We start from the raw sequence: 22,179 nt of genomic DNA, 5'->3' as shown, positions 1-22,179 counted from the left end.
TTGTTGAACGACAAAAGTCCCAGTTTTTGATTTCAGACGGTCACCTGCCGTAATGTTCAGGTCAGTAATTAAAGACAGAGGTCTGCTTGGTTCAAAAACGCAACACTCAAACGTCTCTTGGCGTTGTTGGCTGCTGCAGAGGTCAAGACCGACAAGTGGAATCGTTGAAATTAAAGCGGAGTTTAAAGATGCCCCACCGGGACGCCTGGAACAAGGGAGGATCAGGAAAAGGGGGTAATATAGTCCCCTGGACGCAAGAGGGCAGCCCCCCTGGATTCCATCAGGGCCACGGATACAGAGCTCATCCCTGTAGGGGGGTCCGTGGCCGCCACCAGGGGGCGCCTGGATGGTCCCCGAGCCATGGACTCCAGCACTTCCGCCACACCAGGATCAGGGAGCACATCTGGGGGGTCAATATAAAAGGGGTCGCCTCACTCCATTCGGGGAGCCGGAGTCGGGTGGAAGAGGACGGAGCTTACGACGGGAGGAGTGGAAGTGGCAGAAGAAAACAAATCCAAAAGCTGTAATGTGCTCCAATAAACGCCATCTGATCACTCCCTGAGCTCGGGTGGGTTTCGTCCGACGACACCGAGCCGCCAAGACTGTCGGGGATGTGCAGGAGAGCGTCGGGTGCCCTTCATGATACAAAGCAGCACAAGTGCGTCCCCTGAATGAGCTTCCTTTGGAGTCGGCAGCGTCTCAAAATAGCTGTTGCTGCCTCTTAATAGTCAGTCGGGGCTGAATGGGTAGGAAGTACGTCAGCTACAGCTGGGACCAAAATGATCAGGACAGGATCCGGCGAGATGTTCCTAATTACAGTTTGGCTAATAGCGCCGATTCTTTCATAGCAGGTGTCTGCAGCCCACACAGTGGCAGTAAAGGTCGGGCGCCAGCAAACCTCCAGCACCCCGGGAAGTGGAGCTGACAGAGTGAAACATCAGGCGGGTGCCACAGGCCTGGAAAGAATGTCATTTTCTTATATTGCCACAGAACTGGGGTGGGCAATGGCGGTCCCGGAGGGCCGCAGGTTTTAACGAGCCGACAGATGAACGTCAAACTCCAGCCAGCGTCTTAATGAGAAGCCAATTCTAGCTGTTAATTAAAGCCGTCATTGAAGATCAGGAGGGCGGCACGGTGGCGCAGTGGGTAGCGCTGCTGCCTCGCAGTACGGGTTCGCTTCCCGGGTCCTCCCTAGCGTGGAGTTGGCATGTTCTCCCCGTGTCTGCGTGGGTCTCCTCTCACAGTCCAAAGACATGCAGGTGAGGTGCACTGGCCATCCTAAATTGTCCCTGGTGCAGGGGTGGAGGGCCGAGGTGGGCTGCAGGTTTCTGTTCCGACCCAGTTGCTTAATTAGAAAGCAATCCTTGCCAGTCATTCAATTTCATTGCTTGTTCGTTGCTTTAACTCTGCCATGTCAGGCCACTCTCATATTCCTTTCTAAGGATATCATCCAAATGATTTGCAGGCTAAAATGGACTCAGTCCTTCACTTTCCTTCCAAGTATTTCATTAAACCCAATTGTGCCTGATGAATACGCACAGGGGGGTAAATGGAGAACTGCTGCTCTCTTTTGTCATTTGCATGTTATTGCTAATTAGGAGCAATTAAGACTAAAATAAGGGTTCAAAATCTGAACGAGCGAGACCACTAAGGTGAAGCCAAAGTGTCACTTGAGCAATAAGACCCTCTTATTACGCAATCGGCCACTGCGGCCCTCCAGGAATGACTTTGCCCACCCCTGCCCTATTGTGTGCTTGCTGTGTGTGTGCCCTGCGGTGGGCTGGCACCCTGCTCAGGATTGGTTCCTGCCTTGCGCCCTGTGCTGGCTGAGATTGGGTCCAGCAGACCCCCGTGACCCTGTAGTTAGGATATGGCGGGTTGGACGATGACTGACTGACTAAATAATAAAGAGTAAAGTAAGGTCCGACTGCCAAAATACAAGGGGGGCGGGGGGGGTTTAAAAAAGTCTGCCAAGTAACATCTGACCTGATCAGAATGGTGACACTGGTGTGTTAATCTCACGAATATCACGAGAAGAAACACATGAACTTGTGTTTATCTTCAATTTCCTTTTTATTGTTAAAACAAATGTAAAAACCTATAAGCAATATATTGATCGAAATGAAACGGCGAGTGCCACTTGAAAGTCTGTCAGCACCGACGACCAAACTTGCTGAAGTCACAGCTGCAGCCCCCCGCCTGCCGTCACCTACTAGCGTAATTCTGCGTCACAATTAAATTAGGATTTCAAACACTAAACATTCTACTCAGCGCTGCAAAGCCACAAGGGACCTGGCTGGGTCCCTGCCATCCCATCATGGAGGGGCCTTGCTGGGTCTCTGCCAACAAGGACCTGGCTGGGTCCCTGCCATCCCATTCATGGAGGGACCTGGCTGGGTCCCTGCCATCCCATTCATGGAGGGACCTGGCTGGGTCTCTGCCATCCCATCATGGAGGGGCCTTGCTGGGTCTCTGCCAACAGGGACCTGGCTGGGTCCCTGCCATCCCATTCATGGAGGGGCCTTGCTGGGTCTCTGCCAACAGGGACCTGGCTGGGTCCCTGCCATCCCATTCATGGAGGGACCTGGCTGGGTCCCTGCCATCCCATTCATGGAGGGACCTGGCTGGGTCTCTGCCATCCCATCATGGAGGGGCCTTGCTGGGTCTCTGCCAACAGGGACCTGGCTGCGTCCCTGCCATCCCATTCATGGAGGGACCTGGCTGGGTCTCTGCCATCCCATCATGGAGGGGCCTTGCTGGGTCTCTGCCAGCCCATTCATGGAGGGGCCTTGCTGGGTCTCTGCCATCCCATTCATGGAGGGGCCTTGCTGGGTCTCTGCCATCCCATTCATGGAGGGGCCTTGCTGGGTCCCTGCCATCCCATTCATGGAGGGGCCTTGCTGGGTCCCTGCCATCCCATTCATGGAGGGGCCTTGCTGGGTCCCTGCCATCCCATTCATGGAGGGGCCTTGCTGGGTCCCTGCCATCCCATTCATGGAGGGGCCTTGCTGGGTCTCTGCCAGCTGGGGCCTGGCTGGGTCCCTGCCATCCCATTCATGGAGGGGCCTTGCTGGGTCTCTGCCATCCCATTCATGGAGGGGCCTTGCTGGGTCTCTGCCAGCTGGGGCCTGGCTGTGTCCCTGCCATCCCATTCATAGAGGGGCCTTGCTGGATCTCTGCCATCCCATTCATGGAGGGGCCTTGATGGGTCTCTGCCAGCTGGGGCCTGGCTGGGTCCCTGCCATCCCATTCATGGAGGGGCCTTGCTGGGTCTCTGCCATCCCATTCATGGAGGGGCCTGGCTGGGTCTCTGCCATCCCCTTCATGGAGGGGCCTGGCTGGGTCTCTGCCATCCCATTCATGGAGGGGCCTGGCTGGGTCTCTGCCAGCTGGGGCCTGGCTGGGTCTCTGCCATCCCATTCATGGAGGGGCCTTGCTGGGTCTCTGCCATCCCATTCATGAAGGGGCCTTGCTGGGTCTTTGCCAGCTGGGGCCTGGCTGGGTCCCTGCCATCCCATTCATGGAGGGGCCTTGCTGGGTCTCTGCCATCCCATTCATGGAGGGACCTGGCTGGGTCCCTGCCATCCCATTCATGGAGGGACCTGGCTGGGTCTCTGCCATCCCATCATGGAGGGGCCTTGCTGGGTCTCTGCCAACAGGGACCTGGCTGGGTCCCTGCCATCCCATTCATGGAGGGGCCTTGCTGGGTCTCTGCCAACAGGGACCTGGCTGGGCCCCTGCCATCCCATTCATGGAGGGGCCTGGCTGGGTCCCTGCCATCCCATTCATGGAGGGACCTGGCTGGGTCTCTGCCATCCCATCATGGAGGGGCCTTGCTGGGTCTCTGCCAACAGGGACCTGGCTGCGTCCCTGCCATCCCATTCATGGAGGGACCTGGCTGGGTCTCTGCCATCCCATCATGGAGGGGCCTTGCTGGGTCTCTGCCATCCCATTCATGGAGGGGCCTTGCTGGGTCTCTGCCATCCCATTCATGGAGGGGCCTTGCTGGGTCCCTGCCATCCCATTCATGGAGGGGCCTTGCTGGGTCCCTGCCATCCCATTCATGGAGGGGCCTTGCTGGGTCCCTGCCATCCCATTCATGGAGGGGCCTTGCTGGGTCCCTGCCATCCCATTCATGGAGGGGCCTTGCTGGGTCTCTGCCAGCTGGGGCCTGGCTGGGTCCCTGCCATCCCATTCATGGAGGGACCTGGCTGGGTCCCTGCCATCCCATTCATGGAGGGGCCTTGCTGGGTCCCTGCCATCCCATTCATGGAGGGGCCTTGCTGGGTCCCTGCCATCCCATTCATGGAGGGGCCTTGCTGGGTCTCTGCCAGCTGGGGCCTGGCTGGGTCCCTGCCATCCCATTCATGGAGGGGCCTTGCTGGGTCTCTGCCATCCCATTCAAGGAGGGGCCTGGCTGGGTCTCTGCCATCCCATTCATGGAGGGGCCTGGCTGGGTCTCTGCCATCCCATTCATGGAGGGGCCTGGCTGGGTCTCTGCCAGCTGGGGCCTGGCTGGGTCTCTGCCATCCCATTCATGGAGGGGCCTTGCTGGGTCTCTGCCATCCCATTCATGGAGGGGCCTGGCTGGGTCCCTGCCATCCCATTCATGGAGGGGCCTTGCTGAGTCTCTGCCATTCCATTCATGGAGGGGCCTTGCTGGGTCTCTGCCATCCCATTCATAGAGGGGCCTTGCTGGGTCTCTGCCACCATACGTGGGCCCAAACTGCATGTAGAATTCCATCTGAGGCCTCACAGTGCTCTTGATTTGCACACCGCACTAACATCTTATCAGCCCTTGTCGATGTCACATGGTCTGGACCACCATTGCAGCCAGAAGAGTAGATGGTCCCTTATTCCGAGAAGGCAGACAGGCATCCCGACCAGAGAAGAGAGAGGAGCCAGACCCAGAAGAGACGGCCTGAACAGAGGGATGGACAGCCCACCAAAAGTGGAAGAGGTCACTGGGGGCTTTCTATTCACCACAATCCCCCCCCCCCCCCAGACACTAGATGGCATCAGGAATGCTGGGAGATGTAATCCGGCCATACAGCCCTGCTGGGGACCATGGGTGCTGCCAGGTGGCGCTGTAGGGAGTTGCGACCCAGAAGTACTTCCATCGGGCAATCGCCCTGGCACCACAAGCACTCCCGGGTCCCTTATCCAGGCGAGTTGGAGCTGGGAGGACGTGGAGCAACAGTGCGGTGGTGAAAGGAGAGCGGGATTGTGGAGAGGGAAGACGTGTCTGTGTGCGCTCGTGCGACTTTGTGAAGGAATTGCTTGCTAAGCCTTTGCATTATTTGAACCCGGGACTTGATGCACTCAAGTTTAGGGGTTTGGGGTTCACGGACGCCCCAGTTTCCATCACACCTTATTAATGGCTTTTCAATGCTGTCGTGATGTGGACGGTGCTCCTGTATTCCGATTTTATTATTTGACTTCCTGCGTCAAACACTAGAAAGTCGTTTTTAGTGCCAGAGCCATCTTGGAGTGACTCCTGGTGATCTGCCTTACCAGCTAGTTGGTTTAGTGCGATTGGCGAGCATGACCAGCCTGGTAGTTACACGTTTACCAGTATCACTTACTGTACGTCTGTTAAACAAAGCTGTGGCGCCGGCGCTGATCTCGGAGGGACACCATTTTGAACTTCAGCTAACTTGGAAACGGTCACTGCGCCAACACTCTGGTTTGTCTGTGGGCATTCAGTGCCCCCTCTTTTAGGTGGGATGAAGAGCCTCTCACGTGGTACCTTATAAAACCTTCCTTGAACGTCAAGATGAATAACGCGTCCCTCTGATTAAATCATATCACGGTGTGAAGGGCTTCTGCGGCTTTCTCGCAGGATTGAATCAGATCAGTGAATCATCTGAAACGATGCGGACGCTCTGACAACATTTATTAAAAGGGCAATTACTTCACCAATCTGCCAGTCTACATCTCAACACCCAGAGACACAGGCTCGGTCTGCAGCGTCCCATCAGCCCTGCGTCTGGGACAGACTGGCATGTCCTGGCACGGCTCAGTCCGCCTCAGCACTCCACTGTATAAAGAGAGTTTAACAAAAAACAAAACCCACATGTGTGGTGGGCAGCATGGGGTACAAACTGAACGGCCCACTGACGCTTCACAGTTTCCAGTCTCGTTTACTTGTGAGAACGTTTCCAGCGCAATCCACCCCTTTGCTTGTTATATTACGTTATTGTTATAAACCATCCAGTATCCAACCCGCTATATCCCAACTACAGGGTCACGGGGGTCTGCTGGAGCCAATCCTGGCCAACACAGGGCGCAAGGCAGGAAACAAACCATCGGGCAGGGCGCCAGCCCACCGCAGGTTATTGTTAAAATGCCACATGAACTGTCCCAACTCCTTTGTTAACGGTGTGTCTTATAAAACTGCCAGATGGCGAGAGATTCGCTCACTCGATCGCTGCGACGCTCTTCCCAGTCGCACTTGGCTCAGAATGGCGCAGCAGGGACCCCCGCCAGAAAAACAGAATCCGATCCCATCACGGCGCTCTTAGCATCGCAACACTGGTTACCCGTCTCCTTTATATAACAATAATAGTACTTTAAAGCTCTAAATAATCTTGCCCCTTGTTATATATATAAGAAATACCAACACAGTCCCGGGTTCAAATGAAGCAAATCTCCAGAAGGGTCTCCCTGCCGTATTCCTTCTCTCTCTGCAGAGCGTCGCCCAACTCCACTCCTGAGGTGCCCCTTTCTGACCAGGACCTGGGGGCACTTCTGGCACATCTAACTAGAGAGCCCTGCTGGGTCAGGTGCAACCACCTAACCCTAACCCCAAGGACCCCCAACTCCCATGTAGTCCTGTGTGTGTCCAAAAGGGGGACGCATGGCTCCCTCTGTCCTTCCACTGTAACGGCTCCCTGCTATCACCAAGCAGTCCAGTCCAGTCCAGTGCGTATCAAATGTATTCTACTGTACTACATAGATAGATAGATAGATAGATAGATAGATAGATAGATAGATAGATAGATAGATAGATAGATAGATAGATAGATAGATGAAAGGCACTATATGATAGATAGATAGATAGATAGATAGATAGATAGATAGATAGATAGATAGATAGATAGATAGATAGATAGATAGATAGATATGAGAGGCACTATATGATAGATAGATACTTTATTAATCCCAAGGGGAAATTCACAATACTAGTACTACTTATCTCTTCAAAGCGGCTTACCAGTTAGGACTTGAACTCTGTGACTGCCGGCTATCTTTGACGTTTGTGCTACTGCCTCTGTACTTTACTGTGATTTGATTTTATCGTCCTCTTTGTTTTTATATTATCTACTAGTCGTTCCCCCGCAGCTCTGCCCTATGCAGTAGTGAAACAGGACAAACATTATAAATCAATAAACAAGCAGGACTCGCTCGCTAAGGGGAGGTCAGGTACACGCCACAGCGCAGAGGCAGACCGGCTCTGAGGGGGTCCCCACCCGCCGACGTCACACGTTCCTCTCCACTCGGCCCGCAGCCTCTTTCTCGGATTAGCACGAATAGAATTGCTCCTGCCAGCGAACTCTGACACTTACCGTGAGGTCACAGAATCAACCGGAATGTTCAAGCAAATTACAGAGAAAAACCCGATCGAAATCCGTGAAGCAGTTGGCTAAGCGGAGGTGTGTGAGAGAGGAAGGCCCCGCCCAGCTCCCTACTCCTGAGGTCCCGCCCCCCAGCCTCTCTCTCAGAATCACATGAATACATCGACACCACAAGCCAACTCTGACGCTTAACGCGATGAGAGAAAGGAGAAACTCAACCGGAATGTTCAAGCAAATTCTAGAAAAAAACAAACAAACAATCTCTCAATCCCTTAAGTAGTAAAGAGCGGACAGACAGACGTTGGATTTTAAATATATACTGCAGGGCCCCCTGCTCACTTTGCTCGCCCACCCCCAGGTTTGGTTTACCAGATATACAATTTAAAGAGATTGATGTTTTTATGGGAATTGTTAAATGCATTATTTTCACTTTTACTTTACAATTTTTATAAAAACAATACTTGTCCTTTATTTCTGGCCCCAGGTGTGGTTACATCTCTTTCTCACATGCTGCTCGTGTTGTGAAGGGGGGGGGGGCGGCTGAACACACACTAAGGAGATGATGCTGTCGGATCAGCTGCTGGCTTGTTGCTGCTGCTGCTGGCGAGCTGCCCGTCGGTCATTTAAAAGCCTGTACAGCCGCTGCCCTTTTGCCACTCGCATTGTGAAGGGGGGGCTGGGGGGGGGTTTAGGGTGGCTTAACGCACACATAGAGAAGCGCTCAGATCATCTGCTGGCGAGCTGCGTGTTCTGCTTGTCGTTGTTTTAAGAGCTGGGAGCACATGAAGTGCGTCTGCCAAAAGCATTCCAACAACTGCTAGGGTCAGACGTCCGTGGACTTGTTTTAAATACGATACATTTTATTTGTGTAGAGCCCAAAATCACACAAGTGCCGCAATGGGCTTTAACAGGCCCTGCCTCTTGACAGCCCCCCAGCCTCGACTCTCTAAGAAGACAAAGAAAAATGTCTCACTGCCTTGTCACGCGGGACGTCAAACTGTCATCCGAGAAGATCTCGTCTTGTCTCCCTTCCAAGATTTTTTTATTTTTATAATAGAGATATAGAGATTCCTGTTGTTTAGTTTCATTGTAAGGTGGTGTCTATTAAATCAAATGTATTATTATTAGAATTATTATTGGTATGTTATTTATCTCACAGTCCAAAGACATGCAGGTTAGGTGGATTGGCGATTCTAAATTGGCCCTAGTGTGTGCTTGGTGTGTGGGTGTGTTTGTGTGTGTCCTGCGGTGTGTTGGCACCCTGCCCGGGATTGGTTCCCTGCCTTGTGCCCTGTGTTGGCTGGGATTGGCTCCAGCAGACCCCCGTGACCCTGTGTTCAGATTCAGCGGGTTGGATAATGGATGGATGTTATTTATTCTCTCTTATTCGTATTTATTTGTGATTTGTTTTTCTTCACTGCCCTCTGTGACAACGTGCTACAGAAATAACTGATGTTCAGTTCAGAGTTACACTGTGGCACACACAGACTGACCAGTGAGCACCTGCACTGCGCAGTAACATTAAAAATTAATATTAAAAAGTGAGGATGTTTGGGGGGGTTTACATTGTGCTTTGTTCACTTAACTGTTTGCAATGTTATCTAATTAAAATCAATAAAAAGTGCAGATTAAAAATGCTTAAGTAACAGTACAAGTATAATACAGTAATCCCTCACTTATCGCGGGAGATAGGTTCCAAGGCCAACCACGATAACTGAATTTCCGCGAAGTAGGGACACCATATTTATTTAATTATTTAACGTGTATTTGGACGTTTTTAAACCCTCCCTGTATTGTTTACAACCCACCCTTTACTCTGTTAATAACTGGGACAACTGCTTAGCAATATGAAATCGGTAGATAAGTTTACACTTACTGTATAGCGAAGTACACGTAGCTATATATGATGGTGATGAATATGCTGTGCAGTAAAAATGATGACGATGAAGGTGATGATCTGCTGAATGCAGTAGCAAGAGCACGTTAATGCTGAATGAGTGAGATGAGACTTCCTGGTTAATGCAGCACTCCGTCGCTGAGCCAATCAGCAGCACACAGGAACTTAACTGCGTGCTCTGATTGGGTAGCTTCTCAGCCATCCGCCAATAGCATCTCTTGTATGAAATCAACTGGGCAAACCAACTGAGGAAGCAAATACCAGAAGTAAAAAGGCCCATTGTCCACAGAAACCCGCGAAGCAGCGAAAAATCCGCGTTATATATTTAGATATGCTTACATATAAAATCTGCGAAGTCGTGAATCCGCGAAAAGTGAACCGCGAAGTAGCAAGGGATTACTGTAATTGTTAAATAACTACTAAATGGTATAGAGAGTTAAATATAAATAATAGATGGACTATTTTTACAGTTTTGAGGAATGCCTGACAAGGTGACTGTTTCTTATTTTTTATGGCCTGAGAACTGAAGCTGTACAGCAGGGGTCCCCCGCTCCGCTCCTGGTCCTGGTTAAGGTTTTCATTCCAACCATCCCCTTAATTAGTGAGCCCTTTTCACTGCTGATTAACTTGTTTTGCTTTTAGTTTTAATGAACTTGACCCAGACCCTAATTTCAGGGGTGGGCAAAGTCAGTCCTGGTGGGCCGCAGTGGCTGCAGGTTGCTAATCCAACCCGGTTGCTTAATTAGAAAACAATCCTTGCCAATAATTCAATTTCCTGGCTTGTTCGTTGCTTTAACTCTGCCATGTCAGGCCACTCTCATATTCCTTTCTAAGGATATCATCCAAATGATTTGAAGGCTAAAATGGACTCAGTCCTTCACTTTCCTTCCAAGTATTTCATTAAACCCAATTGTGCCTGATGAATACGCACAGGGGGGTAAATGGAGAACTGCTGCTCTCTTTTGTCATTTCCATGTTATTGCTAATAAGGAGTCATTACAAACCAGGACTGTTTACGACTAAAATAAGCAATAAGAGTTCAAAATCTTAACAAGCGAGACCACTAAAGTGAAGCCGGAGTGTCACTTGAGCAATAAGGGCCTCTTATTAAGCAACCGGCCACTGCGGCCCTCCAGGACCCAATCTGCCCACCCCTGCTTTAGTTGTTTCTTTTTCTTTAATTAGCTGCCAAACGATAAGGAGACACAAAACAAGGTGCCACACGACCAGCTCACATGTGCCCGTCACACAATACCTGATAATAAAGAAAGGTGAAGGTCTCAGTAAGGTTGATCTCTCGGGTCACCAAAACATCTCAACGATGTCCTTCGAAAAAACGGAAAAATCAGCAGTTATGGAAATGTCTGCTGTGGCAGAATGAGAGCAACAAGAAGTCATGGAATTAAATAACGGGTTTAAACAACAACAAGAATCGGCTTCTCATTAAGAAACCGCTTGGAGTTGGAAGCCCCCGTTTAGCTGGGGTTTCGGGTCTCATTTCTGTTTGGCTGCCATTTAATGAAGAAAAGAATCAATGCAGAGGGCTGAATCTTTAAAAACGGAGCTATTAGAAAATGAAGAGTAAATCAGCAGTGAAAACTGATGAGGAAAAGGGTGAGAATGAAAACCTGCGGCCACTGCGGCCCACCAGGCCTGGAGTTTGACCCCCGTCCTTCTAGACGAGTCTTTCTGTTCTTGATTTGAAGCGACGCAGGCACCTGCCAGACCTTAGCCACTTACACAGACTATAGAAAGTGTGAGCGGAGTCCTGCGTGGTCCCGGCTCCCTCATACAGGTGGTCCCGTGGAGGGATGGCAGTGACATTGAACACTCCACTTTCCGAGTGGTCCCTTTTTGTTGTGCCATTTCCATACCAAACAGCTGAAGGACCTTAACGATTCTTGTTTGACGATTCTAAGTTGCTGCCCTGTCTGTGGTGTGTGTTTGCAGTATAAATAAGGTGGACTCGGTGTGTGACTGCTGATAATATAGAAACTTTAGGTGTTTATACTTCATGCAAATAACATTTTTAAAGATGACGATTTGTAATCTGCCTGTTCATTTCGCCAGCTGCTATTAATAGTTAATAATTAGTAAAGGTCACTCATTGCGCTCCCTGGCTCCCTCTAGTGACTGCTGTGGTAAAGTGCACATTCGCTACGCTGTCACGACCCCTAAAAGCAATGTCATTTTCTGGGTTGTTTCAAACGCGCTGTAATCAATTTTTAAAAATGTGATTATTTGAATAGAATGAATTAGCCTGTGTTTCATACTAAGCAGAAATAAAAAAAAATCCCCGTCTTCTGTAAAGTCGCGACAAGCAGAACCATTTACGACACTCACCTTTAATCTTTACAGCGGGTAGCAGGTGCAACATAAGGGGGCCAACCAAGTCCTTCACTCGCTTTAAGGGGTCAACAGAAGAACAAGTAGTAATGAAATGGCGAGGCGAGAGACGAAGCCGTGTGTATTGAAGGCTACGGACTTTGAAAGCGCAGGATGAGGATTGTGGAGAGCGCTCCAGTATCGAGCCCACTGGCCAAGCCGGTCTGAGCCAAACTTGCACTCCGCTGCCCTTTACTTATTGGACTTCTCTAACAAGCCCACCTGAGAACATCAGTGTCATAGGGAGCCCAGTTTGTCAAATGAAATCGATACGGGATTTAGAAACAGGAGCACAGCAACACCTGGGAGTGAGGCGGAGGACACCGAGACTCGCATTAGTAATAATAAATAATAATAATAATAATAATAATAACACACAAGGACGCGACTTCCAGTTCCGTAAAAGCATCTACTTCTCGAGTTTACGAACCGCCATCAACAATTTGCCACCATCACGTTGAGAAACAGCCAGCAAAATTGTATTGAAAAGTGTCAAAGAGAGTCGGGAGTAGAAGAGTTCAAAGTTGAGAAATTTAATACCGAAAGAAACGAGGAGGGGCGCAAAATGAGAAATCAATGGAAACGGGAGACGGCCAGTCGAGCGCAGGTCATTGCGGTTCTGGGAAGCAAAGCAACATCATCTCACCTTCACCTTTAACATCGCCATATATAATAATAATAATAATAATAAAAAGCAGGCCCCTTAGCGCCAGTCCCCAGTGCGGCCGTGACTCACCTGGATGGCGGGCAGTGGTCCCCCGCACGCTCGTCTTGGACGTTCCTGCCTTCGCTCCGCCTGCGCTCCTCCGGTCCTCGTTACGTCGAGCCTGATGTCAAACTCGCGGCCGCCCTCCGTCTCGCATGGCCAGCTGCCCTACATCATCACCTCACCTTGTGCGCCTACGGACAGGGCAGCTCTTGGGCATGAAGTGAAACGTCACGGGCACAAATAAAGCGAAGAGGCCAACGCAGAGCCAGCCTCGTCCGGGCAGCTTCCGCAAAATTCTCGCTGATGAGATAAAAGTTCAAATAAAGGCAGCTACTCGGCCAGCGACGCCCATTAGAACAAAACAGGAGCGGGCGACGCTGCGGCGTTTTATGTTCCTTCTCCAAAATAATAAAACGCGACGCCAAAGCACAGCTGCCACCGCTGCCCAAACACAAACTGCTGGCAAGCCGCTGCCGCGCCGCGGAGGAGCGCGAAGAAGGACGCCGCCGTGCAGTGGCAGGTGATGCCCTGGCCGCCTGTCCGCCCGCCCCCGCGCAGCCAATTCAGCGCTCCCCGAGACACGTCCAGAAAGCAGGCATCGCAAGGCGTCCCCTTCTCTCGAGATGCGAGCTCCCCATCATTTGGAAAAGGGAAGTAACGCAGGCACCCCGGGCTTGGGAAGCGCAAAAAATAAAAACCCGCTGGTGGGAACGGCGAGCGGCGTCTGCGGGAACGCGGCGTAGGCAGCAGGTGCGCGCGCGAGCCGAAAGGAGACGGGGACGCGCACGAGTAGACGCGCGCCTCTTATATGGTTGATAACGGAAATACACGGAGGAGGCTTTTGAACGGAATTGATGATTTATGACAGCAAATTCATCTCCTGCTCAGGGCCGTCGTCATGTATGGGCACTGGCCATGATGTTTCTGATGCCTATGTATGTTCAGGGGGTCGGTGCACTACCTTGCTGTGGGTGGGCTGTGATGCTGTTAAGATGGCCCTGCTTGCTACTCCATGACCACTTGAAAAGTTCCCAACAGTTCCAAAGATGGCAGCGGGAGACCAAAGGTTCTCAAGATCAGTCCTAGGACCACCTGTGGCTGCAACTTTGGATATACTTGTATATAAAAGGTGATGCAAGTTTAGCAGATAAGTGCAGTGTGGCATAAACGTTAAGGCTTCGGACTTCAAACCCTGTGGTTGTGGGTTTAAATCCCACTACTGGCACCATTGTGTGACCCTGAGCAAGTCACTTCACCTGCCTGTGCTCCACTTGGAGAAACAAAAGAAATGAAACCCATTACGTCTCCAATGTGGTAAGTCGTCTTGGATGAAGGTGTCAGCCAAATAATCAGTAAATATAACAAGAGCATCGTAAATTGTCTATGATTTCTGTTTTATTTACTTCTGCATTCTCCGCAGCGTGAAGCCATGTTTACCAACTCCCTCCATTTTACTTGTGTATGCAAATCCTTTCCACCATAAATTATTTCTTCAAAAAGTCCTCTGACCCCTTCACCTTTTCATGTTTTATTTGGCCGCCTTGTGCTAAAAATCCCATAACTTATTTTTTTTCATCCTCAATACCCGGGAATGACAAAGTGAAACCAAGAGAAGGTCCCACAGTCGACAAAAACCAAGCCAGGAGGTTGAGCAGAACTCGCCACCAAGCTTAGAGACGGCATTGTGATGGGAAAGGCTATGAGAAAATGTACAGCAGGTCTCCAAGAGCACAGTGGCCTCCAGAAGTCTGGAACAACCACAAATTGTCCTGGAGCTGGCCACCCAGCCCAACAACCTGAGTAAGCATTGGAGAAGGCAGTTGGTCAGAGATGGTCACTCTGTCGGAGCCCCTTCTCCAATTATTATTCAAGTCGGGCCAAAAGGATGATTTGTGGTTTTTGCAGACTTCTTCCATTTAAGACTTATGGAGGCCATGGCACATCACAAAAAATTATAGTAATAAAATGCTGTACTACAACTGCCTATGATGCGCCCTCTGTTGGAATTATAAACGTAATGCATATGTCTCTGTTACATACCATTTGGTATGGGAATTGTTAAAGTAGGGTTAATGTTTGTGATGTGCCATTTGTTAGAATGACAAATGCAATGCATTACTCCAAATATTTGTGATGCACCATCTGTTGGAATGAAAAATGCAATGCCTATGTTCCTGCTGTATGCCATTTGGAATGGGACTTGTAAAAGCAGTGTTAATGTTTGTGATGCTCCATCTACTGGAATGACAAATGCAAGGTATTTCATTTTACATTTACTTATTCTTTTGGTTTTCCAATTGGGGCACAGACAGGACAAGTGACTTGAGACCACACTTACAACAAATGTTTGTGATGTAACATCTGTTGGAATGAAAAGGCAATGCATATGTCTATGTACTATGCCATTTGGTGTGGAATTTATAAAAGCGGTGCTAATGTTTGACAAATGCTATGCATTTTACTGCTACAAATGTTTGTGAAGCACCATCTGTTGGAATGACAAATGCAATGCATTTAATTACTACAAATGTTTGTAAGGCACCATCTGTTGGAATGGCAAATGCAATGCATTTAATTACTACAAATGTTTGTAAGGCACCATCTGTTGGAATGGCAAATGCAATGCATTTAATTACTACAAATGTTTGTAAGGCACCATCTGTTGGAATGGCAAATGCCAAGCATTTAGTCAGTCAGTCAGTCAGTCATTGTTCAACCTGCTATATCCTAACACAGGGTCACGGGGGAAGGGCTGGAGCCAATCCCAACCAGCACAGGGCGCAAGGCAGGAACAAACCGCAGGCAGGGCATCAGCCCACCATAGCCAAGCCTTTAATTACTACAAATGTTTGCGAGGCACCATCTGTGGGAATGGCAAATGCCAAGCAATTAATTACTATAAACATTTGTGAGGCACCCTCTGTTGGAATGACAAATGCAATACATTGTGATATATGGCCGGCTGTTCATCCCGGCCAATACCCCCAGGCTGCCAGGTGGAGCCCTCCCTGCAGCATGGAGGTGCCCCGAATGCCAGCAGGGAATTATGGACATTGGAGTTTTCCTTTTCAGCCCTGCTGGATACCACGGGGCCCACTAGAAGGCGCTGCAGGGAGGAGCAGCGACTATTTGCCCTACGCTCCGGAAGTACGTCAGAGTCACATGGACAAGAGGAATGACGTGCTTCGGTGATGAAGAAGAGAACTTTTTATCTGACCCGGAAGTGATAAGGAGTCACATGGACTGAAGGATGGGAAACACTTCCGGGTTAGGGAATATAAAAGACTGGGAAAAATCCCAGATGTCGAGCTGAGCTGGGTGGAAGGGTGGCAACACGTCTGGGAGTGGAGGATTGTTTATTGTAGTGATTATTGTATGAGTATTGTGGAGAGGAGGGTGCTTGGTGCACTGTTTATTAATAATAAATTAAATATTTTGGATTTTATCTGGTGTCCGAGGGTTCAAGGTAGTGATAGCGCCCCCTATATGTCACAACATATATATGTTCTATATGCCATTTGGTATAAGCAGTGTAATTCCGTTTGTGTTGCACCATCTGTTGGAATGACAGATGCAATGCATTTTATTACGACAAATGTTTGTGATGTGCCAGCTGTTGAAATGACATACACATAGCAACCAGACACTTATCCTTTCTTTAAGGTGGGTTTCGGTGGGTTGCAGCACATTGCCGCTTTGACAATTGTGTTTGATTCACCAAGGGGGAAATCACAGAGGGTCACAAAGAAACTTACATGATAAAAAGTGGGTGGTGTCGCTAAAAGTGTTGAGAAACACTGCCTGAAATGCCACTCTTCTAAGAAGTAAACGTAGACAAGTGAGATAAGATGTATGGCAAGGTGAGATTTAAGCTCCATCTTCCATAAGTCAGTGCCTCCATCCTTCCATTTTCCGAACCCTCTCATTCCAAAATGAACACGCTGGTTTCACCAACCCTCTCTACTAGATGCACGTTTTGCCATCTGGGTCACTAAATTATACATTGACTAAAGGCCATGTGCTAATTGCCTGCGAACTCCACAGGGGACTCTCCTCTCCCGAGCCACATTACTTCCTGTGCCATTGATTTCTTGTTACATAACAGTTAATTAAGCTCTCTAGCAAGGCGCACGTCCCCACGGCTTGTAGCATTTTCAAGGGAAAGGCAGCAACAAAGGGAGCGGATGTGATCCCTTAGAATTTATTAAGTGAATTTGTGGCTGGCCAAGAATAAGGCACACAGCTCATACCATCTGCCTTGTGCAGGGATGGCACTTTGACGTAAGGGGTCGGGTGTTCACAAGAGTGACAAAAAGGAGGAGCCAAAAACAAAACGGCAATCCAAAGCAAACACAGAATCCAAAAACAGAAGTCAAAGATGGAGCAAACACAAGTAAGCTCGCCAACTCCCGAGCGCACGCACAGGACCCATGGAGACCACCCGGTTATACAGAGCAGAGGGCAAGTCCTGGCGGTGAATGACAGGTGGCCCCGCCTCCTGGGGAACCACCCACAGGAGACATGGCACATAACACAGGCTAAGACAGTACAGCAGATGGTTAACAGAATTAATGTGAACATCAATAAACAGCTCAACCATGAACAAAAAGGACACAACACATGGAGCGGACACCCAGCCAGGGGAGGAACCCTGGCCAAAATATAAGAACAGAGACGTGTAAAAATCACAGGGGGTGGTACCGGAAAGCCAACAAGTCTGGAGCAGAGCTACTTAGGAGGACTGCAATTCCCAGCAATCCCGGGACTACTAAGGGGTTTCCATTAGGCGTTACCTTTAACAAGGAGCCGAAAGACAGGTGCTGGAAAGGAATGGCGATCGCCTGTGTCCGAATGTTTCAACATTTCACCTTCGATCGGATTAGAAACACATCCACCGTGAATATTACGGGTTTTCTGGTTTCACGTTCCTGTCCTGCGCCTGCTTGTTCGTGTGGTTTCGTCTTGGTTGGACACGTCTCTGTCTGGGCAGAGCCAACCAATCGCTTCAAGTCTTGACTTGCATCGGCACCTGGTAGGACAAAACCCGACATTTCATTCAAAAGGCTGTTCACAGGGGTTTTCATTCCTGTCACCACCCTCGCCCGCATTTGTTGTTTTTTTTGTTGACTTTTTTTCGCCCAGTGTGTCGTCAGGTTTCATTAAATATTTAAATAACGGAAATGCTATCAACTGGGTGGGATTTGAGTGCACTTTGGTTGCACATTTAATCGTTTAACATATTCTTTATTTTGCTGCTGGATTTATGAGTGTGTGAGGCGGGTTGAGGCTGGGTGTGTTCCTGGGGTCTCCAAAATAAACCAATGACCGGTCACGCTGATCATTCTCCGGGCCCATCTGAGATAATGTACTACCACCCCAGGTCGAGAGGGGGCGCTAGTGCTAAACTTACCTCTTCTAATTCCTCCACAGTGCCAAAAAGATGCCTAAGTGAGGGCAACTGACTCCGCCCTTCAGGGTCCCACCCCCAAAGCGATATACCCCACAGTCGACGGAAGAAGGCGTCACTCGATACCCAGGACAGACCTTCAGTGCCATCGAGCGCATCCTTTTGCTTATATGGGGATGACCAGGTTGGCTCCCCAACGTTTCAGCTTGTGGACCTTCCATCGACCACATGCCATTTTTGTATATCGTGAATCTGAGCATAACACGACTGCTATAATTAGAAGGGCAAACACGGGCCGTGAGAGAAAAAAAAAAGTTTAAGAAACACCCCCTCACCGGAGTCGGCCACTAAGGACGTCGTCAAATCAGATTAATCCAATTCAGGAAGTGAGCCAGCAAGGAGGTCCTCATGACAACATGCATGCTTCAGGCAAATCACTGGACAGGAGTGTGGTCACATGAGAACTACGAGGAACAACCCAGCAGGATGGCAGCATTAGAAGAGGATGTGGTTACAATGTCTGGAATTGCTCAGCAAACATCTTAGAGGATCAGTCATTTTAACAGAAGACGGTTGGCCTCTGCTGGTACACCTTGCACATGTAAAGTGGTTGAATGTTCCTTCAGCTTAGCAGGCATCAAGGCACTATAAGCACATATTGTGATGAGCAAGACCATGGGCCACTAGTGACATTTATAAACAAGGTTGTCTGCAGTGATCTCCATGGTCTACTCGAGCACAAAAACAAGAAAAGAATGTGGGAGGACATCAGGGCAGGTCCTCCTTCCCAATTCTTTTAACACAACCAGAAGAATGTAGCATAAAACATCCGGCATTGATGTAAACCTTCATTTAGATTTTGAAATGAAGGGAAAGCGGGTGAAATCAAGTGTCGGGGGCTCCCCAAAGTGACCCCCATTTAATAACCAGTGATGTAAATAAACAGAAGAGAAGCGAAAAAGGAAGAACACAATAAAGTCGTACACATGCGGTCTGAGGAGTGAATGCTAACTTCCTGTCCTGGCAGTTCTTTTATTGCGGGACAACCAGAAGGGGAGGGGCTTAGTCAAGGAAGTGGAAGCATAGTCTTAGTTCTGCGGAGGTCTCCTCCTCCAAGTCTAGGGATGGAAAAGGGAAAGACGTAAGAAACTGCGTCCTACCCCAGCTACCGTAGCAGGCGTGCGTGAATTTATGACAACATATCATACTGTATATCATAAACTGTCGAGGAATATAAAAATATCTGCTACTTCTCGCCCTGTGTGTCCCTTTTCTTCATATCCACGTGTCTGAGCCACTCTTGACCAGCACTCCCTCTCTCCAGCGCCTTCCCATAATGTCTTCTTCTCCGACTGCACCCTTTCTCGCCTCCTGTCCGCTTTTATACTTCCCGTCTTGGAAGACGACTCTCAGCGTGCCTCCTATGCCGTTTCTACTCCTCGTGCGCTTCACACTCACACTTCCTCTTTCAGGCGCGTTACCAAATGGACAAATCAGGTTTCTCCAGTGGACCGGACACACACACACAGACCTAAGAGTTTTATTATACAGAAGGCAGACCGTGTGAAGAGGGTGACGTTATACACACACTAGCCTAGCAAAATACCCGTTTATTAAAATGCGTCCATCTGCGCCAATCACATTGTGCTTTTCACCGCATATGCTTCACATCTCCATTTTTGTTGTCTTTCTTATTTGGACATTCCACTCCAGCAGTGGACGATGTGACGCACGGCTGATAGCTCCCTATCTTACACCTTTGCTCGTCAGACGTTCCTGCCCTCTTGTGGACCCCAGACGACATTACGCCCAGGAAAGGGCACGGCCAGCAAACTGACAGACGTCTTACCCATTTATATATAGTGCTTAGTTAGCGGCGTCTTTCTAGGACAAGACCCCAATGTAATGGAGGGACAGGTGAATGTGTTCCTAGCTTCACAGAATCAGCGCTGCCTTGGGTACAGCACACGCCAGTCAACATGCGACACGTCGCCATCCCCGAGATTCAGCATGGCAGCCCATTTCCTCCAGTTTGTCCGGTTCGGAATGAGCTCGGCAGGGAAACTGGAGTTCTGTTGGGCAATCCAGTTGGGGACCTCCGGTGCCGCTGGAGGACGGAACCTCACTCACCGTCTGAGGCTCCAACTGATTAACAAGGAATTCGCATGTGCCGCGAGTTCGGCGAAAACGTGGGATTTCGGCAAATTGGGCGAAATTCACTGAAGTCGATTCGGAAGGAGAAGGTGAACGAGCTTTGGTACGGGGGGCCTTCTAAGTGTTCCTGAGGGTTAGGGGAAACCAGAAGAAACGTATGAAGTCATTTCAGTGTAATGCAGTATCAGGATAAGGAGAGGCCGGTGGTGAGGAAATGAGAGTCTTGTTACTGCAATGTCTCTCACAAAGAAGATCATCTAACAGGGCACAGGCACTTGAATACTTAAGCAAGCAATTTTTGTTTTTATGTTGAGATAATTGCTGATAAATATCTCATTTTTATGTTAACTCTTTTCCAACTTTAATATATCAGAAATTTATAATACGCTGGACCGACAATCACAGCCAAAACTGTGACCCGGACTGTGAGGCGTCAGCTAACCACTGCACCGCCGTGCCTCCCTGACAGCCCCTTAACTATCTCTGCGTCTCCTGAGCTCCCCTCACTACAACAAACTAACAACCGGTGTTATAGACTGGGGGGCATAGACTGGGGTGTGTGTGTGTGTGGTGTGTGTAGGGGGGGTCTGTCCACAGTCGGTACCCGATCTGCACTGCGTAGTGAGGGGGTCCACTTGGAGAGATCAGCCAAAGAGCAAATGGAAGCCCCACTGAGATGTGGCAAGGCCTCAGTTGAGGAGTACCCACACATCCCACCACACCTCCTGGGACAGCTGGAGGACAATCCCAGTGCCATGCTGGGCAAGAAAGATCAGCGAGGACCCAAATCGAGTGGATTCAGTTGGCAACGCTCTCAAACATATGGGCGATGGAAACCTAAGAGACAGCCAACGTGACGCATGGACTTCTGCCTGTGAGCCTCCACCCGGTGGAATAAGCAGACGCACTTTATGGGCTCCCACACTAATCTGTCTTGTTAGGGTTGCCCCACACCCTTTTAACGGGACCCACCAGCAGGCATCTTCAGTCCACACCTTCCAGCCGCCATCTGACGGGGCGACGCTTCTCTCAAAATGCCAGTTTTGCTTCTACTCGAGGAAGCTTTCCTGTCCCATAAATAATCGCCCTGAATGCCGCAGACTTTGACTGGAAAATGAGACCTCATGAGCACTTCCTAAAAAAAAATAATTAAATAAGTCATCATCTAAAATTTGACTAGCAAAAAACCCCCAATGGCACATCAGTCCTGATAAAAGATTTACATAGAGACCGCCGACACCTGAAATGTACCTGGTGAACGCCGTGACAGTCACAACCCTGCCCTGGCACTGAACCTGGGTGAGGGGCAGCTTGGGGTGTCCACCTCCAGGAGTCAAAGTCCCCTTTTATAATGAAGGGCAAGAGGAGTCCAGCCGCGTCACAACAGCAGGGCCACATTAACACACGAAGGGGGTCTTCTGACAACAGTGTGAACTTCTGAAGGTTCCTTCAGCAATGGAGGTCTTCCGGCGTACTACTGAGTGACATAACACAACATTAAAAGTGGGTGCAGGACCCCCTCATGAAGACCCCGGAGAATCTCAGTGCCGTGCCAGCGAGGATGGGCATCTTGTGGCTTCAGTTCTTAATGTTAGTTCTTCTTTTATCCTCACAGGTGGCACAGTGGTAGCGCTGCTGCTTTGCAGTAAGGAGATTGTGGCTTCTCATCCCGGGTCCTCTCTGTGTGGAGAGCGCTTTGAGTTTTGAGAAACGTGTTATATAAATGTCAAGAATTATTATTATAATTATTATTAATGATCCAGTAAATATGGAGGAAAATGTGTGAGAGGGGCAACGTTCTCAAACGTTCACCAGGAGGCGCTGGCGAGGCATGGACTCCACAAGACCTCTGAAGGTGTCCTGCAGTGTCTTGTCACCACAAATCCTTCAAGTTCAGCGAGACCACCACGGATCTGACTTGCTTCTCTAGCAGATCCCACAGATGCTCAGGTGGATTGACTTCTGTGGAATTTGGAGGCCAAGTCCACACCTTGAAGGTTCCTCAAACACTTCCTGAACACGTTTTGCAGGGTGCATGATCCAGCTGAAG

General features: G+C 49.5%; 1 protein-coding gene across 1 annotated transcript in view; it reads right to left on the bottom strand.

Moving 5' to 3' along the window:
• The window catches only part of inpp5jb (inositol polyphosphate-5-phosphatase Jb), a 55,640-nt gene extending 42,309 nt beyond the window's left edge, over positions 1-13,331 (bottom strand). The window contains 1 exon segment of the mRNA XM_028824288.2: positions 12,596-13,331. The gene's annotated coding sequence lies outside the window, so the exon portion shown is untranslated.
• Between the last annotated feature and the right edge of the window lie 8,848 nt (positions 13,332-22,179).

The sequence above is a fragment of the Erpetoichthys calabaricus genome, chromosome 18, assembly GCF_900747795.2.
Source record: "Erpetoichthys calabaricus chromosome 18, fErpCal1.3, whole genome shotgun sequence".
Taxonomy (NCBI): Eukaryota; Metazoa; Chordata; class Cladistia; order Polypteriformes; family Polypteridae; genus Erpetoichthys; species Erpetoichthys calabaricus.
This window is presented reverse-complemented; position numbering and strand designations above follow the sequence as displayed.